General features: G+C 53.1%; 2 long non-coding RNA genes across 4 annotated transcripts; one reads left to right on the forward strand and one right to left on the reverse strand.

Annotated features, from left to right (window-relative positions):
* Window positions 1–500: 500 nt before the first annotated feature.
* LOC107131767 (uncharacterized) lies at window positions 501–4,713 on the reverse strand. 3 transcript variants are annotated; one of them, XR_009492620.1, is made up of 3 exons: window positions 4,581–4,713; window positions 3,203–4,155; window positions 501–2,750 (listed from the first exon to the last, which is right to left on the reverse strand). It is a non-coding gene; the product is annotated as an uncharacterized lncRNA (long non-coding RNA). The 3 variants fall into 3 exon arrangements; XR_001494955.2 differs by having other exon boundaries at window positions 501–2,747; window positions 3,203–4,713; XR_001494954.2 differs by having other exon boundaries at window positions 3,203–4,713.
* A 988-nt stretch (window positions 4,714–5,701) lies between these two features.
* Window positions 5,702–7,581, forward strand: LOC107131768 (uncharacterized). The gene is made up of 2 exons (XR_001494958.3): window positions 5,702–5,792; window positions 6,943–7,581. It is a non-coding gene; the product is annotated as an uncharacterized lncRNA (long non-coding RNA).
* The last annotated feature ends 19,224 nt before the right edge of the window (window positions 7,582–26,805 follow it).

Consider the following 26,805-nt stretch of genomic DNA (forward strand, 5'->3'; position numbering starts at 1 on the left):
ACGGGGGAGCCTGGTGGGCTGCCATCTATGGGGTCGCACAGAGTCGGACACGACTGAAGCGACTTAGCAGCAGCAGCAGTAGCAGTCATAGTATTTACCTTTTATTCAATTATTTATCTACATTAATGTAAATCTATTTACATACAGAAGCAGCAGGAGAGAATGTGGTGGCTCCTCCTCCCTGCCCCAGAGAGAATGTGGTGGCCCCTCCTCTCTGCCCCGGATCTAACACGACTGACACCTGTTTCTCAGGTTGTTTTATTCCTCCCTGAAATTTCACTATTAAAATGTAATTGCCTCTGGAAAAGGCAGAACTCTGAAGACACTAAGAAGTCAGTGACGCTCAGGGGTTGGGTTGAGGGGCCAATGGGGGAGGGCAGAGGATTTTTAGGGCAGTGACACCAGCCTGTGTGACCCTATGAGGATGGCTACTTGTCTCTGCAATTGTCCAAACTCACAAATGTACACCCCCTGGAGTGTATTAATAAAAATAAAAGGGCTCAGGTATTGCTCTGCATTCTTCCCTATTTTGACTTGGGGAACATCTTAAACACAGAAAAGCAGATCAGAGCACCAGAGAACAGACAATTGCGTCCACTGAGAATGAACAGAAGCTGACGTTTACTGTATTGATGCTGACCTTTAAGAAAAAATAAACCATCACAAATGCAGAAAAATACAGACAAACCCTCTGTTTCCCCCTCCTCTGATCAAGTTGGTATGTGTTACTCCATGCATGTTAGGTCTTTCCTGCACATGCATGTATTTAAAAACAGCATGTACTCTTCTTCTGTGTGTTCAAATATCACATAAATCAAAGTGCACAGCATACAACATCCTGTAACTAGCTTTCAACACTTAACACTTTAAGTTTATCCTTGCTCATGCATGGAGATTTAGTTCATTCACTTTACTGTGGGTTTTTTCAGAACTACAGTTTACCTCCCCTCCAGGAATCTGCCTGTGATGCAGGAGACCAGGGTTCCATCCCTGGGTTGGGAAGATCCTCTGGAGAAGGGAATGGCAATCCACCCCAGTGTTCTTGCTTAGAGAATCCCATGGACAGAGGAGCCTGGCAGGCTACAGTCCATGGGGTCACAAAGAGTCAGACACGATTGAGCAGCTAACACACACACACACACCACTAAAACACAGGGGTTTGCACATTTGGACTCACCTTGGGTGCAGGGGAGTGAGGGTCTCCTCAGAGAGTGACTCCCTCTGACCCCCAGACGCTGCGGGATGAAGGAGACGGCCTTTTGCTCCGTGCTTTGAGGAGCACCGTCTCTGGGGGTCTTACCTGTGGTCACTCACACTGCCTGTATTCTCTTCTCCAAGTTCACCTCTTTCACCTTTCGTTCCTAAAAATCACTTTTATTTTAAAATAGTTTAAGATTTATGGGAAAACTGAACATAGTCTGCGCAGTTCTCTCTAAGGTCTTGCTTTGGAGAGTTCCTTTGTTGCAGTTGGTGAGCCGACGCAGATATGTTCTCATTAAGCCCGTGCTCCAGTCCAGGGGCCTTCCCTGCCCCGGGCCTCGCCAATGCCGCCCTCCTTCAGGCCCCAGGCCCCTGGTCCTCTGGGCTGTGACGCTTCCTCAGACCTCCCGGGCTGGTGGCCCTGACGGTTCTCAGGAGGCAGCTCAGGCACTTTCCTGAATATTGCTCGCGGGCTTGTTGAGTTTTCCCCTCTTGATCAGACGAGTTTTTGGGAGAAGAGCTGGAGACAAGGACTGCTCAGCTTCACACCACGGGCACGTGGTCTCAGCACAAGTTGTCTCTGGTGGTGTTGCCGGGGTCACCTGAGGCAGTTTCTCTGCTTTCATTTCGCTTTTTAAGGCAGTCTTGCTCTGGCCTTTCCTCTACCAGCAAAAAGGGAAAGTTCTCGACAGTCGAGACTGTGCTGATTCTTTACAACCTGCTCAGAACCAGCTCGGTGCGGGGCTCCTCCAGCGACATTCTTTACAGTTACCCAGAGAGCAGGTGATGACTCTGTCCTACAGAGGAGGCGGGTGGGCTGCACCAGACCCTCCTGGAGACCTGCAGGCAGAGTGCTGCCCACCCCCACCCTGCCCCAAGAGCCAGAGAGTTGACCAAGCTGAGCTCTCCTACCCTCCGGGTCTGAGACAGGATTGGCTACTGAACTCAGCTTAGCATACGACCTGGTCCTACCGCAGGCAGCCTCTGTGGGTCTGCAGGAAGGAGGGAGAGGGGAAATGACAGGGGCTCCCGAATGCCTGCAGCATCGCGTTGGGTACTGGGGCATTGCTGGGGTAAATACCGCCTGCTGGTATTTGGAATTTCTGTAATTCTATCTTGAAAGTACTCCTCTATTCGCTGTTTTTTTTTTTTTTCCAACTCATCATCTCTTAATGGACTCTCTAAATATCCTAAAACGTCTGCTTCTCTTTGACCTTCATATGAGGGAAATTAGAACTGGAAACAATTATTAAATACCTGGAAACTTTCCACTGGGATTTATGTCCTTAAAGCAACTGATCCCATCTAAATAGCCTCATCACAATGAAATTTTGCTTCATGATCATGCATTTTAAAAAGTCCAGCCAGAGGCCCTGAAAGTCATTCTGTAACCACATAATGGTTCTCTGTCCATTAAGTCACAAAAACGTGTTACAAAAAATGTCAAGGTGCCGTGTTCACTGAATGCCTCACGCACAAAGGAGTCCACGTCTTCAGTATTCTCGCCTTCTTTGCTCTTCTATTGTCTCTGCAAATTGCTCCAGATGCTGCTGTTTAGAAAAAGCCTCAGCATCATTTCTACTCACTGGCTACTTCTGGCCACCCTGAAGGGCAGGAGGGCGGGTGAGAGCAGGTTGGGGATGGGGCTCAGGCAGGGCCCCTTCTCAGCAGCGTCCACTACGTCCTTAGTGTGAACAGCCGCACAAGAGCCCGATGTCTGTAGGCCTGGGGCCCCGGGAGCGCCACCTCCCCACCCCCCACCTCCTATGACCCCCACCGCCCCACCCCCCCACCTTCTCGCCCTGCCCCACACCTTCTCTGCCCCGCCCCCACCTCCCATGACCCCCGCCCCGCCCCGCCCCCGTGTCTCCACCCCCTACCTCCAATGCCCCCCACCTCCCCGTCCCCCCACCGCCCCATCCCCCCACCTTCCCTCCTCCCCCACCTTCTCGCCCTGCCCCACACCTTCCCCACCCCCCCACCTAACCTCCCCACCCCCTACACCATCACGGAGCCTATGGCGTCCTGCATTCTGGGCCTTGTTCTGTGAATTCTGGGCCTTGTTCTGTGAATTCTGGGCCTTGTTTCTTGAAAGCCCCAATTCAGGATGATAGATGCCGCACAAATGCCCAGCAGGAAGTCCTACAATCCAGAGAAGGGTTAGGGTTTTTTGTTTGCTTGTTTTGTAAACCCATCATCAAGTAAAAATCTCTATTCCATGTGAGAAAATTCATCAGCCAGAAGAGCGCTCTTGAGAGAAGCCCCAGGGGCTGGGATGGGGGTCAGCAGCTCACCTCGAACCCCTCCCTTCCCTGACCCTGGGGCTTCCCATGAGCTGAGTGTGGCCTTTAGTCTGAACTACTCTGGCGTCTCTTGAATAAAACGCAATAAAAAGTAAAGACAGGAGGAAAAGCTAAAAACGTAAAAAGCAATATCCAAGGTTTCTGATTTTAAACAAAGCAACCGTCCTTTTAGGAAAGTGGCACCTGAGCCCCACAAAGCTCTGCAGGAGCACGGCTTTCCTCTTAAAACCCCAACCAACCCTGCCCTTTCCGCCTTCCTCTCCCAGCACCAGCGAGCTGCTCCAGCGGCTCTCTCACTCCAGCCGGGGCACATCTGATTCTAGAACAGCCTTTCCAGGGTCGGAGATGGGGGGCGACACGCTGTTCACAAGTTCTCATCCACTGAGGTCCTTTAATGGACCAGAGCCTGGTGGTCCAGGGTCGACGATAAGAAAGTAAAGGAGAGAGGAAAAAAAAAAAAAAGAAAGAAAGCAAAGGAGAGAGAAAGAGGCTGATATTCCTTGGTTTATGCAGAAAGCCAATAAAGCCCCTGCACGGGGCTTGCTCTGTTCACGGAGGCCTCAGGCGCCCTCTCGATGGGGTGAAGGTGCAGAGAGTCTTCTTGAGAGGGTCTTAGAAGCAGGAAGGTGAACTCAGCCTCCAGGGGATCAGCCTGAAAGAGAGAGAGAGAGAGAGAGAAAGCAAGACACGGGGACCAGAGCTCTGATGCAGCAAAGGTGTTTTAATCAACATGGTGTGGGCATATATACTGTAGTTATTCTCAGCAAAGATAAAGATTAAAATTCCAGACTCACAAAACATAGGTGGTCCATATTAAAGAGAGAGAGAGTTGTAACAATCACTTTTACTGTATGGTTCACAAGGAGGAAGAGGGTACTTATCACCATATAGAAAAACTAACGAAGGAAATGTCTGGATTCCTCAGCCCCGGGGAGAGACTTGCCTCTCTTCTTAATTCCTGAGTATTCAGGAATTAATAAGGCACAGAGAATTCCTGAAAGATCCAGAACAGTGCACAGGAAGCCTCCTGTTAAATGCTTCCTGACACTCGTCTTTAAAAGCACACATTCCACGCACCTGCTTTCCCTCTGTGATGAGCCCAGGTGAGCAGTCACTCTTCCTGGCGCAGGTGAGCAGCGCTGTCCTGGGGGACTCATCACGGTGGGTCTCACGGCAGAGGGTTAGAGAGACAGAGAAAGGGATAGTCAGAGGGAGGGAGACAGAGAGACAGAGACAGAGAGACAGAGACCGAGAGACAGAGAGACACAGAGAGACAGAGGAGAGGTTCCCAGGTGCGCAGTCCGATAACTCCCGAGCCACATGGTTACAAACATCTGCCCACGCGCAGCCCCAGACGACCCCCCCACACCCATCTCAACCAGGACAACAAGTCTCCCAGCAACACTGTCTAGAAGCTGCGTCAAACACAGCCTGAGGGGCGCGAACTAGTGCAGACTCTGACTAGAGCCTGGGCAGCGGTCGACTCCTCCACCTTCGGGTCTGAGCGACGCTGGGAAGTGCCACAGCTGGCAGACATCCAAACCCACATGATCCGTTTAGTTTGTACGTCAGTCCCCAGAGCCATCTCTGTGCCCATCCCCGGGCGGGGGACAGCCCTGCCTTGCACGTCGAGACCGGAGGACCCTGGTCCATCCCCAAGCTTTCCCCACAAGCCCGATCAAGACTCTCACAGAACTGTCCTGTGAAGTGCCATCCTCCAGAAAATCCGTGAAGCGGGCGGATGCAGGGCAGCAGGACGCAGCTGGGACGCCCACCACAGAGGGGTCCTGGGGCCAGTCTTCACCCCTCGCCTGGCTGTGCAGTCCCCCGGGGTTGGGAGAAGTCGCCCTATTTGGCTGGACTGCACGTTGCTATGGAGACCACAGCCTAACCGCCTGGGCCAGGCCCCAGCGTCCTGCTTCACAGAGTCATGTTTCCTCCAAGGCTGGGGCACGGGCAGCCACGGGCACCGCCTGGCAATTATCAGTAACGCATGGACAAAGAAGAGTCCCCAGGGGACGTAGGGAGGCGTCCAAACGCCAGTCCCATTCCACTCACCTGCCTCCATCGACGCCACTGAACGTCTTTGAATTAAACGTAGATTTTTGTTTTTCATTTCAAAAGTGAACATGAAGAATAGTTTCAATTCAAACAGCCTGCCCTGAAATGGATCATGTCCGGTAACTTGGTTTCACTGAATCCAATTAAGATCTTGTCCAGGGAGACAGAGAGCCTGGAGGGTAAAGAACAATTGACATGAAAATGCGGCTCAAGAAACATGAACACATGGTGAGTGTGTGAAGGGTGGTGATCCAGGGGCTTCGGAGGGTGTGGGGCCTTCCAGGAGGCTCCGTCCAGGAGCGGCACCCACAGAGCAGCAGCAGAGGGACACCGGTCACCACAGAGCAGAGTCACCCTTAAAGGGCAAGAGTGTACTGCCAGTCACTTGCTGGTTTGCCCACAAGGGTTCCCTGGTGGACACACCGGCCCACGCTTGGCACGAGAAACGCCTTGGCTTAGATTCGGGAGATTGTCACGATCTGGTAACCCGGCTGAAGAAGGCTCCCGAGGACGCCCACCCCGCCCCCTGCCCCCGGCAGCCTGGGCACAGCATCCACCTCAGGGCAGGGGGGTGGCATGCAGCCAGCATCCCTGAACGGCGGGACGTCCCAGGGTCTGACCCGGGAAAAGCAGGAGGTGGAGGGAAGCCCTGGGCCCAGAAAAGCCCGAGGTGTTGGGGGGCAGGTGTCTGGCCAGGAGTCAGGGGCAGAGGAAGGCAGTCCAGCGCAGCGGGCGGCGTGGCTCCGTGTCCGGCCCCGGGACTTGTCACAGGACCCTGGGAAGCTTGGTCTGACCTCGGACCTCAGCCTCTGCAGCTATTCAGGGGGCTGTCCTGACGCCTCCTCCAAATGCGTGGAGAAGGGGTGAGCCAGGTGTGGAGATATCTGAGCACACGCCCCGAAACAGACCACACCAACACCGGCCGTCGGAGGAGAGCAGGGCTTCCGGGCGAGGAGCGGGGTCAAACCTGCCCCGGGGACTTTCTTCCTGCGACCCCTCAGCCCTGTCCGCTGCCCCTCCGCCCCCACTGGCGCCGCCCATCAGGCCCTTTCGCCAGTGGTCTGCACCTCGGAGCTGCGGCTCGCCCGTCACTGTGTCCCAGCACACCCTGCGTATCCTAGGCATGTAGGAAGGGCTTGGTAAATGTTCTTCAAATAAGACATTTAGTGAAGAAAACGTATGAAAGCCACAAAGCTTGGCTGGGTCACTGTGTGAAGGCTCTTGTGATATAAGATAGACACAGAAACAGCAGTCCTGATAAGGAGCAGATCCCACTGAAATCTCACATCTGAGCTCAGGAGGGTTACAGAGCCACAGACCCCTGAGGACTTCTGTCTGTTCTGCCTTTTCAAGTAAATCATTTCCCATCTTTTCTCAGCGAGGCTCTGGTGTTAGCAGTGATGCGGGAAGATTCCCAAAGCATGGAGAACGCAGCAGAGCTCCAGCTTGGCCAGACCGACCTCCCCTGGGATTCTCTCAGCTTGTTCTGCTAAACAAGCATCTCTTCCAATCAGAACCCTGGGAGGGGGACAAAGCCAGGCTTTAAACCCTGCAGGGCAGGCGGGAAGCAGGCCGAAGCGTGGGCGGCCCACCTGGATCTCGGACCGCTGCTGTCCTCTGGTGGCAGACAGCGTGCTTTTTGGATCAACGTGAGCAGAAACGAAAGCGCCAGGACCTGCTGGCTGATCCTCCAGGAGCTGCAGAGAACTGAGCTTGTTTTCCTGAGGACAGATACTGAGAAGGGCATCCTGGCTTAACGCCTGCTGACTTGGGTGATGAAAGGATGCAGATGGCTATGCCCACCCGGACCCCAGGACCCCCTAAAAACACGTCCTCGGCCCGTGGCCATGGAGCAGACAGCATGGATGTGAGGAGTGACCTCCGGCCGGAGGGACAGTGTGTCTTGTCCTGGACGGGGCTGGAAGGGATGAGTAGCTGAGCCTCTGGGACCTGGGTTCTCCCCTCTGGAGCCCCCAGAAAGGGTAGTCGAGGCCGTGCTCTCTCGCCATAAGGATAATTCTTGTTTTGTGAGTCCTTTATTTTGCGCCATCAAAACACGCTTTTGTTGTTTATTCTTCAGTTAACACATATGTGTCAAGCACCCACCTCCTACTTCATGCTGTTCACTTACTGAGGGGCCGAGGGGTGGACAGGCAGGGAGGTCCCAGTCCTTCTGGAGGTTGCGTCTCTACACACGAGCCCTCGCTCGCCCATGTTTCTACCGCCCAGTGGCTGGCCACACGCAGGCCTGCACATCGGGGCTGGTGCGAGAGCCTCAGGGCCGCTCTGCTGGGACCCTCCAGAGAGGCCAGGAGACGGACTTCCCGGCAGACAGAAGCCCAGCGTGTGCTGAGCATGAATGGCTCTCATTCGGAAGGCTTGAGTCCCCCAGATTCTCCACTTTGGGCAAAAAAAGGAAGTGGTCCTCTCCTGCCCAAGTGAGGGGCCCGGGCTGGGATGCGGGGCCTCTGGGTCCTCCAGTAGCGAAGGAGAGAAGCGGCCAGGGGAACGTTACCTCCAGACATGCCTGGTGCCCGTGAGAGGAGAGTTTATGTTACCTGTGATGCCGACAACGGTTTGTTAGAGACTTTCCTTTCTTCTTACTTAATGGTAACCCCCCAATATGGTGGGGTAGCAAGTTGGGCAGGTACCACTTCCTGTTTGCTGAGGCCTGGAGAGGCCGAAGTGATATGCCCAGATTCACAGAGGTGACCAGCGGGGAGGGGGGAACCCCTGACCCTGTCCACACCCGTTGGCAAGGACGCCTGACCCTGTCCACACCCGCTGTCCACGCCAGCGCCGCCTGGCCTCTCAGAGGCCTGAGCGCGAGCAGAGAGGACTGTCAGGTAGGAAGCTGCGCGCAGACAGGCGTCTTCGACGTTAACCGCGCACTGCTGGGATGCTGAGAGAACAGAGGGCCTGTACCCGGCCCTCGGCTTCAGGGCTTTGTGGGAATCGTGCAGACCAGCGGGAGCTGGAGAGACGAGCAGAGATGGAAAGGGAGCGTGAGGGCCACCAAAAGGCCATGGGCACGGCTGTGACGGGGGCTGCAGGCCCTGTGTGGCACCGGCCAAGGGGTGGGCATCATGGGGGCACGGGGAGGGCCCCCGGGGCTCCTGCACCACCTGCCCAGCACCCAGCCACCGCTCGGGGCTCTCTTCAAAGGCAGCCTCTCGTGTTTCTTTTCAGAGGAAGTCGCAGGCAGGGCGGTGACTCACAGGCAGATCTGAGGGCTGAGGGGTGTTTTGTCTACACCGTGGAGCCCGTACAATAGGCTGATGCCGCTGTGACGGGCGTGGGTTGGCTCCTGTCTGGAGGAATTTGTTCTCAGCGGCGGGGGTCCACTTTAGATCTTTGTTTATCTGGCCGTTGAATTCTCTGCAAGTTCACAGAATTTTGCATTGCCAAACTTTAAAAAATAATCCAGAGGACTAAAGAAATCTCCTCCTTTAATTTCTGATAGGGAAAGTTGTTTCTTTTGATTCACAGAAAAAATAACTTGGTTTCCAAATATTTTCTTTACTATTTCAGATACATATGAAAGAGAGGGCTTAAGTGGCTTGAAAGAAATGTGTTGTTATTCATATTGAAAGTATCACATAAAAGGTGAGCACCCTGTGAAAAGTGGCACTATAATTTATATTAATATTAGTTGAATAACTGTTCTGATTTACCAAAAGTATGTATCAACTGTATATAAATTAATGAGACTTTAAAAATAGAGTGCAGTAAAATATACATTTTACTGGGAAAAGCTAGAAATGATAGTAATATAACATTTCTTGAATGATTATTTAACTTTTCTGATTGTTTTGACTCTGGATAAATAGGAGTTTAATGTATCAGTTCAGTTCAATTCAGTTGCTCAGTCGTGTCCGACTCTTTGCAACCCCATGAATCACAGCACACCAGGCCTCCCTGGCCATCACTAACTCTCGGAGTTCACTCAAACTCACGTCCATCGAGTCGGTGATGCCATCCAGCCATCTCATCCTCTGTTGTCCCCTTTTCCTCCTGCCCCCAATCCCTCCCAGTATCAGAGCCTTTTCCAATGAGTCAGCTCTTCGCATGAGGTGGCCAAAGTACTGGAGTTTCAGCTTTAGCATCATTCCTTCCAATGAACACCCAGGACTGATCTCCTTTAGGATGGACTGGTTGGATCTCCTTGCAGTCCAAGGGACCCTCAAGAGTCTTCTCCAACACCACACTTCAAAAGCATCAATTCTTCAGCGCTCAGCTTTCTTCACAGTCCAACTCTCACATCCATACATGACTACTGGAAAAACCATAGCCTTGACTAGATGGACCTTTGTTGGCAAAGTAATATCTCTACTTTTGAATATGCTATCTAGGTTGGTCATAACTTTTCTTCCAAGGAATAAGTGTCTTTTAATTTCATGGCTGCAATCACCATCTGCAGTGATTTTGGAGCCCAAAAAAATAAAGTCTGACACTGTTTCCACTGTTTCCCCATCTATTTCCCATGAAGTTATGGGACCAGATGCCATGATCTTTGTTTTCTGAATGTTGAGCTTTAAACCAACTTTTTCACTCTCCACTTTCACTTTCATCAAGAGGCTTTTGAGTTCCTCTTCACTTTCTGCCATAAGGGTGGTGTCATCTGCGTATCTGAGGTTATTGATATTTCTCCCGGCAATCTTGATTCCAGCTTGTGCTTCTTCCAGTCCAGCGTTTCTCATGATGTACTCTGCATAGAAGTTAAATAAGCAGGGTGACAATATACAGCCTTGACGTACCCCTTTTCCTATTTGGAACCAGTCTGTTGTTCCATGTCCCGTTCTAACTGCTGCTTCCTGAACTGCATATAGGTTTCTCAGTCACATATAAATTAATAAATACAGTCAAACTGATACAATTCAAATGTATTTCCATATAATAAAATCCACATATATTCGTATGTAGGGATTGCTGATTGCCTACCCATTATGCATTCTCCTTTTTCTTACTAACAAAACCAATTTTGTTAAGGGCATTTCCTTGCAGCTCACAGTGGCCAATGAGATATAAGCCAAAGCCACTGGGTGAAACGTCTAGGCAAGTTCTTTACAAGTGAACAGATTTGGCTCGCTTGCCTCTGGGCCCTTTGCCCTGTCCTTTCTTTGAACCAGGAACATAGATGTGATGGCATGAGTGACAACAACCATTTTGTGAGCATGAGGAAAAGGTTTACACCCTGTGGATGATGGAACAGGGATTTAGAAAGGGCTCAAGTCCCTAGTGACCTACCTCCTTTTCAGCTGAGATAAACATGAACGTCTTTCTCATATGAACCACTTATCGTGGAATTTTCAGTTAAATACAGCCAAACAGAAGTTCAAATTGATGGTGTAAGATAAGGAATAAACTGAGAAGATCAAAGAACATCAATATTTTGTTCTTACTATAAATTTCTCTTTCACAATTATTGAATGTCCTGAAAAAGACAAGTGTGTACAGGGTGTCTTGAGTCAGTGTCCTCCACGTTTACTCTCTCTGCATGTTTTATGAACTGTACCCCACTGAGAAAGGAAGATGTGGATGGAGAGATGATAGATACTTAGTTACATAGACAGATACACAGAGGGTAGATGCAGCCTGACACAAGGCGCCAAGAGTAACCAAGCCAGCAGCTCAGTCTCCACAGTGGCTTCAGTTCTGCTCCCCTCCTCGTCCTCGAGTGCCCCCAACCCCGTGACACCAAGTCTCTTCCTGAAGTAATTATCGTCACGGATTTTGCTGCCATCATTGATGTTTCTCATACGCATTCACCCTCGAGCAGGTTCTTCAGGCCTGTGTAACTGGACACATGCGACATCAACCTGTTTGTATTTTTCTGTAACTCTGTAACTCTTTGCTCCACCATCCACACAGTTAGCTGTGCTTTATTCTTTCTCACTGCTGTTCCGCATCTAAGGCTATAAATACCCAAAAGTGTATTTGTCCATTTTCTATACAGGTTTGGGCTGTTGTTTCCAGTTTGGGATCTTTACAAAGAATATTACCATGACTGTTTTTTAAATCATCTCCTGGAGCTCACATACACGGTTTTATCTGAGATAAATATTTAGAAACAGAATGGCTAAGTTGCAAAGTCGCAGCTGCGCTCTGGAAGACCGTTTACACTCTGACCAGTGGTGTGCAAGTGTGTTAGACTTTCCGTTGTCCACAGCTCACCAATTCTTCAGCCTGTCTGTGGGGAGCCTGTGGGGGGCTGGCAGCTGAGGCTTGCCCCCTGTGCTTCCAGACGGCCACCTGTAACCCAGCCTGTCGATCCACTCAACTGATTTATTTTTTCCTATGGAGTCAGGTACCCACCTCACGAGAGAGAAAATACAGAAATTAATTTAAGACAGAGGAAGGGGTCAAGAATTGAGTGCAAGGGGCAGATTCAGATTCCCGGTCGCTGTATTTTCAGGGGTCTTATTTCATTAACTTGGAGGGCTCCTAAAAGAGCCCCCTTCCAGCTCTGAATGTTTAAATGTCATAACTCTATTTTACAAAGGAGGAGAGAGGTTTATTTTTGACAAGCTGTGAAACTTATTAAGGTTCTGAAAACTTCTTACCACAAAGTCCTTTGATTCAAACTGTGAAGTCTTACTTCCAACTACTGGTTTGAAAATAATGATAATAATTTTTCCTTGAACTTGGCTACAGACTCAAATTAAAACTTGCTCTCAGCAGGGGCTCAGTCACTGACCGTTATTGATTATGGAAACAAACACAGGCTCAGGGGCGGGAGACCCAGGCGGCAGCAGAGGGCCCGGTGTGTGAAAGCTGAGGTTTCAGCTCTGAAATCCTCAGTCCTTTTGAACAGGGGCCTGAGTGTTCATCCTGCTCTGGGCCAGGAGATGCTGTAGCTGTGCTGAGTGCTTTGTTGTGCTGAGTGCTCTGTGTGTCAAGTCGCCTTTACACCAAGTTCTTCAGCAATGCATGGTCACGAGAGGACCCAGAGGTACAACGTTTCTAAGACAATGTGATTGATATCTAGGGGTTCCGTTGTTGCTTCTCTCTCTTTCTGAAATTGCAGTCTACAAGCAGAGACAATCCTTTGCGTTTGGGAAGATTTGTAATTTGGGAAGATTTGTAATTTGGGAAGATTTGTAATTTGGGAAGATTTGCAGCTCATCCATCTCCACCCCAGAGAAAGCACGGATTTCCTTTTGTCTGTTACTAAAAACATGTGCTGTTCGCAGAAAACAGTGACCCCTCCATACCTCCTACCTTCCAGGAGGGAAGAGGGGAGCCCACACATGCACACACACACCCACACAAATATGTATACACACGCACACACACACACGCACACCTAGAGCTTTCTATCCGCAGCATACTTGGGAGGTTTAATGGTGTTGTCAGTATCTGATGGACAGTTTATAGAAAGCAGGATCTCATTACCTCTTTTATAGAGCATTAAACATTTTTTTTAAAATCTTGCCTCAGTGCTGCATACACTGGGCAAGAAATCCCCGAATCTCTGAATTTGTTTCTGCTCCGTTTAACACGACCCATTAAATACAATTTCTTAAAAGCTGACGTCACTGTGCTTTGACTCGAAATTAAAAGAACCCCGTAATTCTTTTGATTTTGTTAATAGTCCAAAAATAAATATTTGACTCATAAAGGTTAGGGAAAATTCATTCCTGTTTACTGCCCCGCACATGTCCAACTCTGTCAGCCAAGCAGCTGTGTCTGCCCCCGGGCCCTCGGCAGCTGTGAGCCCAGACCCGCCCGCAGGGCGTTGAAAGCGCTTACAGACCAGGCGTTCACAGGGACAGGTGCCCTGCACGAGGCTAGCACCACGAAGCGGCTGAAATTGCTTTCGGGGGATGAAACAAGAGGGACGCCAGCAACTCAACAATCGTCACCTCTTTATGAGTTGGCTTTGCCTGGGGGCAGGCAGCCTGACCCTCTGCTCCCACCCTGGGCCCGCCCCCACCCGGGTGCTGGCTGGTCAGACTCCGGCGCAGCGGTCCTGGGTCTGGCCCGACCCCTGTGGCGTCTCTCCTGGCCTTGTTCCTGGGAGGGACACGGAGGGCCAGAGAGCTTCCTAACGTCCTGCACCCAGACTCCCTAGGGGTTACACCTCATCTCACTGCCTGCACCTTCTGTGTGCGTGTGCATGTGTGTGCGTGTGTGTGCATGTATGTGCACATGTGTGTGTGCGTGTGTGTGTGTGTGTGCTCCTGGACCACACCGCGGTGAGCCTCACATAGGATGCTCCAATGCTCATGACTTGACTCTGTTTTTCCTACAAATGGTGTCATTTTTCCATGTAAACACAACACAACCATCAACATCAAGGAATCCCACTGACCCAACGGTGCCATCAACCCTCAAGTCCCCCCTGAGCTTCACCGACTACACCCCCTGCCCGACAGGGGTGCAAGACCCCTCCTCACAGGCGCGGGGCTGCCTGTGGATTCAGAGTGCTGGCCCTTCAGCCACAGCCGCTTCTCAGCCTCTCTCCGTCTTTCACAAACAGCCGCTTCTCAGCCTCTCTCCGTCCTTCAGCCACAGCCGCTTCTCAGCCTCTCTCCGTCTCTCACAATCTTGACACGTTTGAAAAGTCCAGGTGTTTATTTGGAAAAAACGCTCCTTGACTTGGGTTTGGCTGGTGTCCGTCCTCTGTGTGTTCAGGCGGTGCTGTCCCCCGTTTCCAGGGGCCCTGGCCTTGCTGGGGACGGTACTTTACTCCCAGTGAGGACGGCACCTGCCGGGTTTCTCCGCTGGACACCTAGTGAAGAAGGCTGCTGACTGGTTGATGAGTCATCGGTGGGAGCTTGGAGGGAAATGCTCAGGCCAACTCCCGTCTCTTCTCTCATTCATTTCAGTATAAATTCGTGCTCCAAACAGTCGTTGGGTGTCTCCATGCATGAACGTCCCACCGGGCAAGGTCCATGTGGCACCCATGACCTCAGTGAGGCCGTCACCCACCGAACCTGCAGCTGAGCAGCATGTGGCTGGAGCGGCCCAGCCGCCTGGGTGTGGCGAGGGGCGGCGGGGTGGACCGGTGACAGGCAGGCTGGGCTCCCACCTGCATGACGCTGCGGCAGAGAAGGCAGATGGGCAGTGAAGAGCAGGGTACAGATTCTGGGTGACGGCCTGCGGGAGCCAGGCTGGAGAGACAGAGCAGGAAGAGGAGCGAGTGGGAGGCGACAGAGGCGGCTCTGCCAGAACCTGGACCCCGCAGACTGAAGCTGCCAGCTCAGCCTTCAGCACGCCCCCGAGCGAGGGGAGGGAGATGCAGAGGGGCGTGGGTAGGAAGAAACGCTGGCTCCCCCTTCTCCTGTCCACCCATCTCCCATCTGCTCTGAGAGCCCGAGGACCCCCAGCCTGGAGAGCAGCCCCCACAGGGCCCAGGGCGGCAGGGGCCTGAGCAAAGCTCGAGGCAGAGGCCACGTTCTTCCTGAGCCGTGAGGCCCTGGTGCTCGGGATTGGGGGGGATGCTGACAATCCTCAGAGCAGGGGGGAGGACGGGGGACCAGACCAGATCACATCACCGCGCTCTCTGCCAGGACCTACATTAGAGCAAAATAATACCAGATTCGGGCAACGCCGGGCGTCCAAGTGCTTTATTCAGACAATTCAGCATAAACACCTCTAAACATCTTTGCAGAAAATTCAGAAATCTGGTGTCGCAGAAACATTTTCTGCAGACTCCTGACCCTCAAAGTGGCTGTATGAGGAGTGAAGCGGGAGCAGCCAAGATGTTCCTGGCCCCCCAGGGACCCTGCAGGTCCCCGTGGGCTCAAAGCTACCTGCCAGGAGACCCAGCGCTGAGCAGAGGGCTGGCGCTTCACATAGTCATGGCTCCACAGCTGTCTACCTGCACCCCCAGACTCCCTGCATGAAAGGGAAGGTCGGGAACCAGAGCCTACTCCACGCCTCCACTCGCCAGCACGGGGAGCAGCTGGCGGACCACCCACCAGCACTCCTGCCCCCAGCCCCACTCGGCAGGCATGGTCACTGGAAAGTGGAGCACTCCTTTTTGTTGAGTAAATTGACCGCTTTTGAATGGTTTTCATTAGAGTAAGAAGGCATTTTGATTAAAGCATTTGCTGTATCTCATGTAAAAAAAAAAATCATCAAGTCCCGGGATCCACAAGGATAAAGTCCCGGATCCACAAGGGTCACAATGCTCTGTGTTTATGAACTGCTTTCCAAGCCCCTCACCAACTTTGCTTTATTAATAAATAATATCGCCACGTCCCCGGGAGCGGGAAGAAGGAAACATTACGGTCTTTATGGTTGATCACTGCCAAGTGCAGGGACCACGTGGGATGAACAGGGAACCACCGCAACCTGGACCGGGAGGCAGCCCCTCGCACGTCCGTGTCTCCCCCGACCCCAGGCCTGTGTGCCCCCGCCCCGTGCTGAGGCTGCTCTGGGCCTGCGGAGGGGCCTGGCAGGGGGCGCTGGCGGGGGCAAGACTGCACTGGGCGGGTGACCCTGATGGAGGTGGTGCTGATGGGGTGACGGGCAGACGCCACGAGCCTGAAACGCCCTCAGGAACGCGTCCGAGGCTTGTCTGGTGCCAAGGTCCTCGAACCTCCCGTCTTCCCAGTCTCATCACATGTGTCTGACGTCCACCTGAGCCAACTGAGCAGCGCCGGGCAGGACGACAGTGACCACCGGACACGTTTGGTCCGACAGTCTTGTCTCTGAACTCACCACCTGCTGCGCTGCATGGCCAAGAAGCAGGAAGCACCTGGCGCGGGGCTTGGGTCTCTTCCCCACGGCTGACTGCTTCCTGCCCGGCCCGCACCTGTGGGCGTGTGGTCGGGGACGCTGGCTTCGGGCCGGCAGGAGGGGCCCGTCCACACCTGCGGCTAAGGGGCAGGTTTGGGCCAGGGCCTCAGGGCCACACGGGGGTGCGGGGGGCTGGGCTGGGCTGCAGGCGTGGAACCCCGGCCCATCTGGAACATGCCGCCCCCTCCCTGCGACTGGCTCCTCTGGCTTCCATGGCTCGGCGGCCACCCCATCCAGCGAGGGGACCGTCAGACGGTCTGAGAGCGCCCCGTCCACGCCGGGAGCTGAGGCAGGGAGGAGCCCGCTGCCCAAGGCAGGTTCCTGTGAAAACATCACAGGCTTTTCATAGCTTTTCTTTCCTATGAAATTTCTTTCTTCTCATTTCTGTTAACTTTGCTAGTTAAACTGTCAGGCCAGTTTTGAAAGGGAATAAAATCTTAGTCCCTCCTCCCATCCTGAAGCCAAAATCTATTTTGGTTCATATAAAAATGATCAAATTACAGCTTTTGGCATGTTCCTTAACGAGGGAAAAAATAACTTGGATTAACTGGTGGCAATAAACTAAATATTTCAATTAAATTCTAACATAAGTAAAAATATCAATCATACCAGCCTACGTCTCAACCAGCCTTAACCCTTCAAACAGTGTGTGTGACCCTCGGAGCAGCTGCTGCAGCTTCTATTAGGAAAATGAGACTTGAGGCAATAAAGGGAGTTGCTGGAGGGACCCCGAGAAACGGCACGTGTCTTGGTCAAACCAGCCCCAGGCAAGGCTGGACTTGCGGTAACCAGACACTTCTACCGAGGGGGGAGAAAGGCGTCCTTCCCCAGGTCCTGACCCTCAGCCCCAGCCCCAAAGGGCTCCTGGGCCCCACAGGTTGGGGAGCCATTTGGGTGGAGGCTGAAAATGCCCCCCCAGAGCCCCCAGTCCACGAGACGAGAGGCTGACCCACAGCATTCTGGCTGCTGCCCTGGGGACCAGGTGTGCCGTCCACTCACAGCCCATCAACACACACTCCGGAGAGGGGGACCCTCCCCCAAGTCTGGCGCTTCAGCCACAAACCTCCAGGGGCTTCGGAGGGCCCACAGTCTGCAAGGACGACTGAAGTCCACCCCGACCTCAGGGTGTTCGTTGGTTCTGATGGGTCATTCCAGTGCCACCTGGTCGGGGCCCCGGCAGGCGCGGGCAGCCCCTGGCCCAGGAAGGGGAGGAGATGCAGGCACAAGGTGTGGCCCCTGCTGACCAGAGCCCAGGGGCCTGAGGGGGTGACCGTGTGCGCGTGGGGAGGGGCACCTCCACACAGCAGAAAATAAGCCCCAGAGCCAGTGACGTGATCTGTTTAAACTGCGGGATAAAGGGTCTGGCTGATGCTAAGACCGCATTAGTTTACAGAGACCATTCATTTCAGATTACTTCCATTAAAACTGATTTTGGTTTTCAAACCAAAAAAGAGGGGAGGAATTTTGATGTACCTATATGATGCTGAAGGCATTTCCTTCAAGTAATTTCATAATAAACTCAGTTTGCTTCCAGTTCCCATTCCCAGCCAATGGCGTTTTCTCCTCTGACATAGAAAACTAACTTCCTCATGAGTGTCCATGGAGTGGCGATCACTGTCCTTCAGAGCTGAGTTCAAGTTCCTTCCAACCTGGGAAGAGTCCTGTGGGCTGAACCGGCAGGAAATTTCACCCAAGTTCCTGGTCCACAAAGTGTATCTTTAAAAACACACATTTCTGGCAAACCTTCCCTAAGGCAGTCCGCACTGAAGTTTCTTCTGGAGGTTCTTTCAGGGGCATTAGAGGGGCCCACCTGGACCAGGGACTGCAGGGCACGAACTGTCTGGAGCCCGTTTCTCAGATGGACATCCTGTGAGTCACAGGACAGGACACAGGGCAGCCCTGTGCACATCCAGGACGAGCGACCTCGCCCTCTGCACCCCACAGCCCCTTGCCTCCAGGTCCAGGTCTGAGGAATCGCCAGCAGGTGCATGGGGGTTGCAAGGGTCGAGCAGACAACCGTGAGTGTCCCCGAGCTTGCGGAGGAGATGCTGCCCGTTTCAGCCCTGCTGCTCCTGTCAGCACGTAAGCTCCCTGCTCCCTTGTGTAGCCAGCCACACACTCTCTGAGGCAAAAAAAAAAGATGACAAGTAGGGACGCCCTGGGCTCAGGGGCTTGCAAAGACTCCTGGAGCTGCTACAAGCAGATCTCTGCTGCCTATACCCCAACCTGGAGGTGGCCCAGCTGTGCATGTGTACACACGTGTGCGTGTGTGCATGCGTGTGCATGTGTGAGAGAGAGTGCTGCATTCACAGTCACCGCGTGTGCACACACAGATGTCACCAAGCGGGATAGAACCTGCCGGTGCAGGGTGGAGACAGGAGCAAGGTCAAGGCAGCTCCTCCTAGGGAGGGGGGTCCGGGACAAAGTTGCAGTAATTCTACCCTCCTCTCCACCCCACCCGGGAATGAGAGGATCTGACTCCCCAGCAGGAAACCTGTCCGTCCATCCATCCGTTCAGGACAGAACAGGGCCTGGCCCTGCGATGGCACCCCTTCCTGCCTGTCTAGGGTATGGGAGGTGTGATGTGAGGACTGCCACATGGAGGACAAAGGCAGCGTGCTCTCCCGGCATGGACCTGGCAGGGCTCTGACCACTCGCCCCGTCTGCCTCCTGCTCCTGCTGCTCCTGTCCCAGCAGGGCCCACATCCACCAAGCCCGTGGGGCAGTGCTGGGGGTGTCCTCCGCTGAGGAGCTGCTGAAGATTCCCTCGGGCCGCCTCCAGGTTGGGGGAAAGTCCCCAGCCTCAGGGACTTTGAACCCGAGACCCTGAAGAAGGCCCGGAGCCTACTGGCCGTCCCTTCACCAGCCCACCAGGCCCGAGACTGGGCTCCCTGCCCAGCCGCCTGCTGGCTGCTTGACTGTCCTGAGTCTCCTCTCTGTCCTCGGCAGCCCAGACCTGGTCAAGTAACTGAATGGCCACGAAGGCCCCTGGAGGAAGCGATTGGGCTGCCAGGAGGCCCAGGGTCACGGCCCAAGTGTGTGCACTCTGGATGGTGATGCTTGTTCGTCCCGGGCCCGGCTTTTGGTCTGAGCAAGGGAGAGGCAGGAACCTTCCTCTCACGCTGGTTGCGTCTGGTGGCAAGGTTATTCTACGCTCATATCTCTGTGATTCCTAAAATAAGCACTCCAAAGTCCTCATAAGAAGGTGTTGTTCTTCAGTTACTCAGCCGTGTCTGACTCTTTTCGACCCCATGGACTACAGCATGCCTGGCCTCCCTGTCCATCACCAACTTACTCAAACTCATGTCCATCAAGTTGGTGATGCCATCAAATCATCTCATCCTCTGTTGTCCCCTTCTCCTCCTACCTTCAATCTTTCCCAGCACCAGGGTCTTTTCCAATGAGTCAACTCTTCACATGAGGTGGCCAAAGTATTGGAGTTTCAGCTTCAGCATCAGTCCTTCCAATGAACACCTAGGACTGATCTCCTTTAGGATGGACTGGTTGGATCTTCTTGCAGTCCAAGGGACTCTCAAGAGTCTTCCCCAACACCACGGTTCAAAGGCATCAACTCTTCAACCGTCAGCTTTCTTTATGGTCCAACTCTCACATCCATACATGACTGCTGGAAAAACCATAGCTTTGACTAGACGGACCTTTGTCAGCGAAGTAATGTCTCTGCTTTTCAATATGCTGTCTAGGTTGGTCATAGCTTTTCTTCCAAGGAGCAAACGTCTTTCAATTTCATGGCTGTAGTCACCATCTGCAGTGATTTTGGAGCCCAAGAAAATAAAGTCTGTCACTGTTTCCACTGTTTCCCCATCTGTTTGCCATGAAGTGATGGGATCAGAGGTCATGATCTTAGTTTTTTGAATGTTGAATTTTAAGCCAGCTTTTTCACTCTCCTCTTTCACCTTCATCTTTAACAGAATCTTGCCTATTCTTTAACATCCATCTTCTATATGAGCCTCTCCATGAAATCTTAACAGCCATGTTCCTGCCAGAATTCCAGAAGCACCCCTATGCTCACAGGAGGAGGAAGAGGGCAAGGTCATTGCCCGCTTTACTGACAGAACACGGAGACGTGATATCACAGGAGCCAGAACCGCATCTCTGAGCTTTGATCCCTGTCAGGCCGGGTAGATGATGCTGTCCTTTATTTTATTTGGCAAAATAAATCCCTCTCCTCTGTATACAGACAGCTCAAAAGCAAACGAACAAGCAGCAATGAGTAGGTGAGTTTGCTGAGGCCACTTGTTCAGGAGGTCGTGTGTGACAGAAACAACACACCTGGGCAGACGACCCTTCCCCGGGGCCGGGCTCGGGGCCTGAGGGCTCCACTGGCCGGGGCACCCGGCGGCAGGCGGAATGTGCAGAGCTGGAAGAAGGGGAGGGAAGGAGGCGGCACGGAGGGAGGAGGAAGGAGGCCCTAAAGGTAAGTACATTGGCCCCAAACTGGTAGACATGCTCGTGTTCTGGCCCCAGGCTTCTCAGAGACGCTCCTGCCTTCTGCAGATTTTCTACAGGGATTTTAACCCAGTACCTTCCTTTCTCCATCTGAAACATTACAGGAAGAAAAGTAATGACCTCTTAGGGTGACCAGCTCATCCCAGACCACCCAGGACAGTCCCTGATTTAGTACCAGAGGCCCCTCACTCCCTCAAACCCCTCAGTCCTGGGCAGAGGGGCCGTTGGTCACCCTGTGTGTCCAGGGACGTCCTTGGCAGGAGATGATGCTTCAAGGACCCAGGCCAGGGCGTGTGTGTGTCCAAGACCCTGGATCATCCACAGCAGACTCAGGCCAGGATCCTGGCCAGCTCAGGTTGCCTCTCAGCAACACAGCCATCTGACCACATGTCGCACGCTCTGGGGCTGGAGGTGGGTATCTGGGGTGCCCACGCCTCTCCTGGGCTCGTCCAACTGTGACGCACCCCATCGCCCCAACTAGGCACGCTGCCCCATATTTGTGTTTACGTAGGTGCGTCTCTTTTTATTTTGTTGGAGTAAAGTTGACTTTGATGTTGTGTTAGTTTCAGCTGCACAGCAAAGGCCCCAGTTATGCATACACATATACTCATTCTTTGCCAGATCCTCTTCCCTTTAGGTTTTTACAGAGTCCTGAGTAGAGCTCCTGTGCTGTGTGGCAGGTCCTTGGTGATTATCTATGTTATGTAAAGTAGTGTGTACATGCTGCAGTTCACGGGGTCGCAAAGAGTCGGACACGACTGAGCGACTGAACTGAACTGAAGTGTGTACATGTCGGTCCCGAGCGCCTGACTCATCCCACCACAGCGCTCCCCCTGTGCTCATCACAGTCTGGTTTCTAAGCCTGTGAGTCTGTCTGTGTATCGCAGGGATTTGCTCAGAGACACCCTTCCAGCAGGAACCTCTCTGGGCCCGTCCCTGCCCGCCGCCCCACCGGCAGCTGACTCTGCCCCTGTCGCGCAGCTGGTTTCACAAGTGACGAAGCTGCTCATGACCCTCAGTGATTTTCTACCCAATGACCTGGGAGCTGTAAATTCAGTTTAAACCAAAAACAAATTAGAAGGATCAGGCTTCCTGGCCTGTGGCCGACCAGGTAATCTGCTTGAGCAAACTTTGCCTCGAACGTGTGGCTCAGTAGCGACGTGACCATCAGAGGCCAGGCTCCTGCAGGCGGGCAGGGGCGGCGGGCCAAGCAGGCCTGCACTTCAGGCCACACGGCTCTCCTCCAGTCTCCCCATGGCCGCAGAGCCTTCGAGCTGGAGAAGAATCTTGCTTGGCATCAGGAAGATCTTCCGTTTCTTAGAGTGCCATCTGTGTGAGTGAAGTGAGGTCTTCAGAGAGAGGACTTTCTCTGGAGACCAGGCTCCTGTCCCAGGGCCCCCTCCTTCCTGGGCTGGACATCCTCACCAGCATCGAAAGGATGACTGATGTTCCAACTGGTGCTCTATCTTCTGTGCTGTGATCATTTTAAGTAAACAGGACTCTGTCAATTGAAGGGCATCTCTTTCCGCCCTGTGGGATACACAGGCAGTAGAACCTCAATCCAGACCCACCCCCCCAGGACACCCCGGGGCGGCGAGGAGCAGGGCCGCGAGTCTGCAGGAGGAGGAGTGGGAGCTCCTCGCAGGAACAGGCTCTGTGCAAAGACCCTCCTTCCGCGGAAAGGATGGCGGGAGGGTCGGGAGGAGGGAAGAGCATCAAAGACACCAGCTGAAGGTGGGGGCGAGCCGTCCTCCCGAGTCATGAGAACTGGCTCCGCGGTCCCACTTCCTGTCCCTCCTGCGCTTTTCTCACGAGAATCTGGCATCAGAACAAGGGCCCCTCGCAGCTTCCGGGGGCCGGGGCGCCGCACAGGGCACTGAGGGCACAGTGCTGGCAACACACAGTGAGCAGCAAGACCGAGCGCCAGCCCTGGACACACGCGGGCTGGCACACGCGCCCGAGGCCCCGGGCAGAGCGCCGGCGAAAAACGGGAGCCTCGGGCGCGCCTTCAGGGAGACCCTTGGCCAGCTTGTGGCCACCAGGAGGTTGAGATGCACTGAATCCCACCTTCAGGAAGCACAGCACTGGGGACAACCTCCTCCTGGAAATGGTGGGGCAGCCGCTCTCACGCTCCGCAGGGAACCTGCAGTCCCTCTTTCTTTCTCCCGTCTCAGGTCCACGAGGACAGGACACACCAGGCCCTGCGGGGGCTCTGAGTCCTGTCAGAGTCATGGCAGGGGCGTCTCACAGCACGTCATCCCTCTGGATTGTAGGGGCGAGAGACAGCCCTGCTTCCCTGGTTTCCACTCAAATTTATATAGATGATAGAGGGATAAAGTGAAGTCGCTCAGTCGTGTCTGACTCTTTGAGACTCCATGGACTGTAGCCTACCAGGCTTCTCTGTCCGTGGGATTTTCCAGGCAAGAGTACTGGAGTGGGGTGCCATTTCCTTCTCCAGTTAAAGTGAAGTAGAGATGCTAGATTGGCGATAGCTGGATAGGTAGATGGAGATAGCAGATAGGTGGTGGATAGATGGATGATGGATGGATAGACAGGGGGGTAACAGACAGATGGAGAGGTATAGACAGATGACGAACAGATAGAAGGACAGATAGATGCAGCATACGAGAGAGGCAGGAAGGGGAAAGAGAAGGGCCAATAGCCTCAAAGTTGTCTATTTTGCTTTTTGGAGTTTTTTTGTTCTTTGGTTGCTTTTTGTTTGTTTATATTTAAAATGGAGTAGACGAGAGTGAAGTCTGTGGGCTAGTGAAAAGCCCTCAGTTTCTCTTCTAAGTGGGTTGCCCTGAGATCCCCGTCAGGATGCAGACAAAGTGATGTGACAAATCACATCAGTCCCATCTTCCTGACTGCGTCAAGGTCGCCTTCCCCATCAGAGGACGCAGGGGAGCCACTGGGCCTCCCAGCGATGTGACCGACCATGACCGGAGGCCACCGCAGAGCCCAGCTCAGCCGCCAATTCCACCCGCCTGTGCTCTCAGTGCCCCCCGAAAATAACAGCAGCGCCTTCCTTCCGGCTGCAGGCTCAGGACAGGGACTTGCTTAAGAAAACAACCGCCTCTTCCTGCTTCGCTAGCCTGAACACAGATGGCCAGAGACGCCCCGCGGATGCTCTCAGCTCACGTCCAGGGTGACAGGTCTCACTGCTGGAGACCGGGGCTGGGGGTGGGGCTGTGGGGAAGCTGCCCCACAGCTGGACCCCGTCCTCCTGGCAAAGGGGCTCTGTCCAGGTCTCGGGTGCTGCCCCAGGCAGGTGCTGGCCCTCGGCGGGCAGGTCTTGACCAGAAAGCAGCAGCTGCTGCGGACCCTCCAGCTGCCCTGAAAACAAAGGGAGCTTGAGGCTTCTCTCAACCAATGGGTTTCAGCCAGAGACCCACACACCCCAGCTGTGCCCAGGGTCCCCCAGCCAGCACACCCGGCTCCCCACGGCCCTGGGAAGGCAGAGTCCCAGGCAGACATGAGACGACCACCACCCGGAGCCCCTCCTGCAGTCCCTCCAGCCCGCAGCCATGGGCAAAGCTCTGGAAGCCAGGACACCACCTGTCCCCACAAAACCTGCAGCCTCGTCCCACTTCGCACATGCAGGCCCTCTCCTGGGCGACGTTAAAAATGAAGCGAGGTTTTATTGGAGCAGGTACTAGTGCAGGGCTTAACTCAGCCCTGAGCACATGTGCTGTTTGTTCCTTCACTGATCGTCTCAGAATTCAGCACTTGGTCCCTAGTCTCACCTCCATCATGATGTAAATCACGTAAAGTTTTTATGCACATAATATAAACTAGACTGCACTGACATCATTTCAACTCGCGGTGCCTTTCCCAGAAGCAAGCAGCCTGCTGCCAGGGATACAGCCTTCACCTGTGGACGAGGGGCTCAGGGCCCTGGACGGGGGCTGCCCTTTCTCTGCTGCTCACCAGCTGGATTTCTTAGGGCGAGTCTCCACTTCTTCAGTGTGAACTGTGGCTGGTAATACTCGGGACCTCACGTGCTTGCTTTAGCGATCAGCGATGCAGATCAGAACAGAAGTGCTTTCTGAAGGCTTTGCAGAGCTCAGCTGGGAAGATGCACCCCGGCCTGAAGCACCAGTAACAGACGCAAGAGAGAATGGGCATTCTCCTGTTGCATTTCCCCCGTTTCTAAGGGGAAAGAATAGACCTTTTACAGAAGTTAGTGAGCAGAGACGACCCGTTAGTTTGCTCTGGCTGCTCCAGCAGGTGCCACAGGTGGGGCGGCTTACACGCAGAAATGTATGCAGTCCTGGGGGCCGGAAGCTGAGATCGAGGTGTTGGCAGGGTGCTCCCTCCTGAGGTCTCATCCTCATGTGGTCATTCTCCGTGCCGGTCTGTGTCCCAGCTCCTCTTGCTGTGAGGACCCTGGCAGGTTAAATCAGGGCCCCAGTGACCTCATTTAACTTAATCACCCTTTAAAGCCTCATCTCCAAACAGACTGCCTTCTGAGGACACAGGGGTTCGGCTTCAACACATGAGTTCGGAGGGGACGCTGTTCAGCCCAAGCAGGTGGGACAGAAGCATCACCTGTGGATTTGAACTTGCTCTTTATTTGTCCACTTTTAACAACCAAGTGCATTGAAAACCTAAGGATACTAATGAATCTTGGGACTCTGGGCTAGTTTGTTCTACAGTTTGATCCGTGTCCACAGGTACCAAGACTTGGTGCCTCTGGTCTGGCCAAGGAGGAGGAAGGGTCGCCCCCACCAGTTCCAGGCACGGCTGAGCCCCTGGCCTTGGGAAGGGTGAGGGGCAGGGGCAGGCCTATTTTCCCAGCTCTGCCAGTGAGTGCCTGGCCGTCCTCTTCCCTGAGAAAAGTCTCCAAGGTTTGCTTTACTTTGTCCATTGCTCAGTTCAGAAAAGCAAAGCTGACTTCATGAGAGCTCCTTACAAACGGCCTCCAAACAGCCCCAGAAGCCTTCCTCTGGCTCACAGAGCCAGCCCCTGCCCAGGGTCAGACACGGAGCAAAGTGAACACAGAGAAACTATAATTTCACCAATGAAGTGCAGTGAAGCCGCTATCTCCAGAGCGGTAAGATGGCAGGAAGGCTCTAACACACACACTCACACACTGCCCGAGAGGGTCTTTGTAAGAGATCCTGCCAGGTGAGTCTGCATTTAATAGAAACAGAGCTATCATATTGTGTCAATAATACAGTAAACATTCTGTTTTAAAATAACCATAAGCTTCCACCTCTAAGCTAAAAACTTAAAAAGTGCTTTATATTCAACATCACATTTTAAAACGTCTATCATCTCTCTAAAAAAAACTGGCATTCCAAAATGTTTATTTGTTTAAGATCAAGAATTTGCAACCTGAAATACCAAAAGAGAAAATGAGTAAATTAGACTTGATTAAAATTTAAAACTTTTGTGTTTCAAAAGACACCCACAGAATCAGTTCAGTTCAGTTGCTCAGTCGTGTCCGACTCTAAATGACCCCATGAATTGCAGCATGCCAGGCCTCCCTGTCCATCACCAACTCCCGGAGTTCACTGAGACCCACGCCTATCGAGTCAGTGATGCCATCCAGCCATCTCATCCTCTGAAGTCCCCTTCTCCTCCTGCCCCCAATCCCTCCCAGCATCAGAGTCTTCTCCAATGAGTCAACTCTTCGCATAAGGTGGCCAAAGTATTGGAGTTTCAGCTTTAGCATCAGTCCTTCCAAAGAAATCCCAGGGCTGATCTCCTTTAGAATGGACTGGTTGGATCTCCTTGCAGTCCAAGGGACTCTCAAGAGTCTTCTCCAACACCACACTTCAAAGGCATCAATTCTTCAGGGCTCAGCTTTCTTCACAGTCCAACTCTCACATCCATACATGACCACTGGAAAAACTGTAGCCTTGACTAGATGGACCTTTGTTGGCAAAGTAATGTCTCTGCTTTTGAATACGCTATCTAGGTTGGTTCATAACTTTCTTTCCAAGGAGTAAGTGTCTTTTAATTTCATGGCTGCAGTCACCATCTGTAGTGATTTTGGAGCCCAAAAAAATAAAGCCTG

Source organism: Bos taurus, chromosome 23, assembly GCF_002263795.3.
Source record: "Bos taurus isolate L1 Dominette 01449 registration number 42190680 breed Hereford chromosome 23, ARS-UCD2.0, whole genome shotgun sequence".
In the NCBI taxonomy this organism is placed as follows: Eukaryota; Metazoa; Chordata; class Mammalia; order Artiodactyla; family Bovidae; genus Bos; species Bos taurus.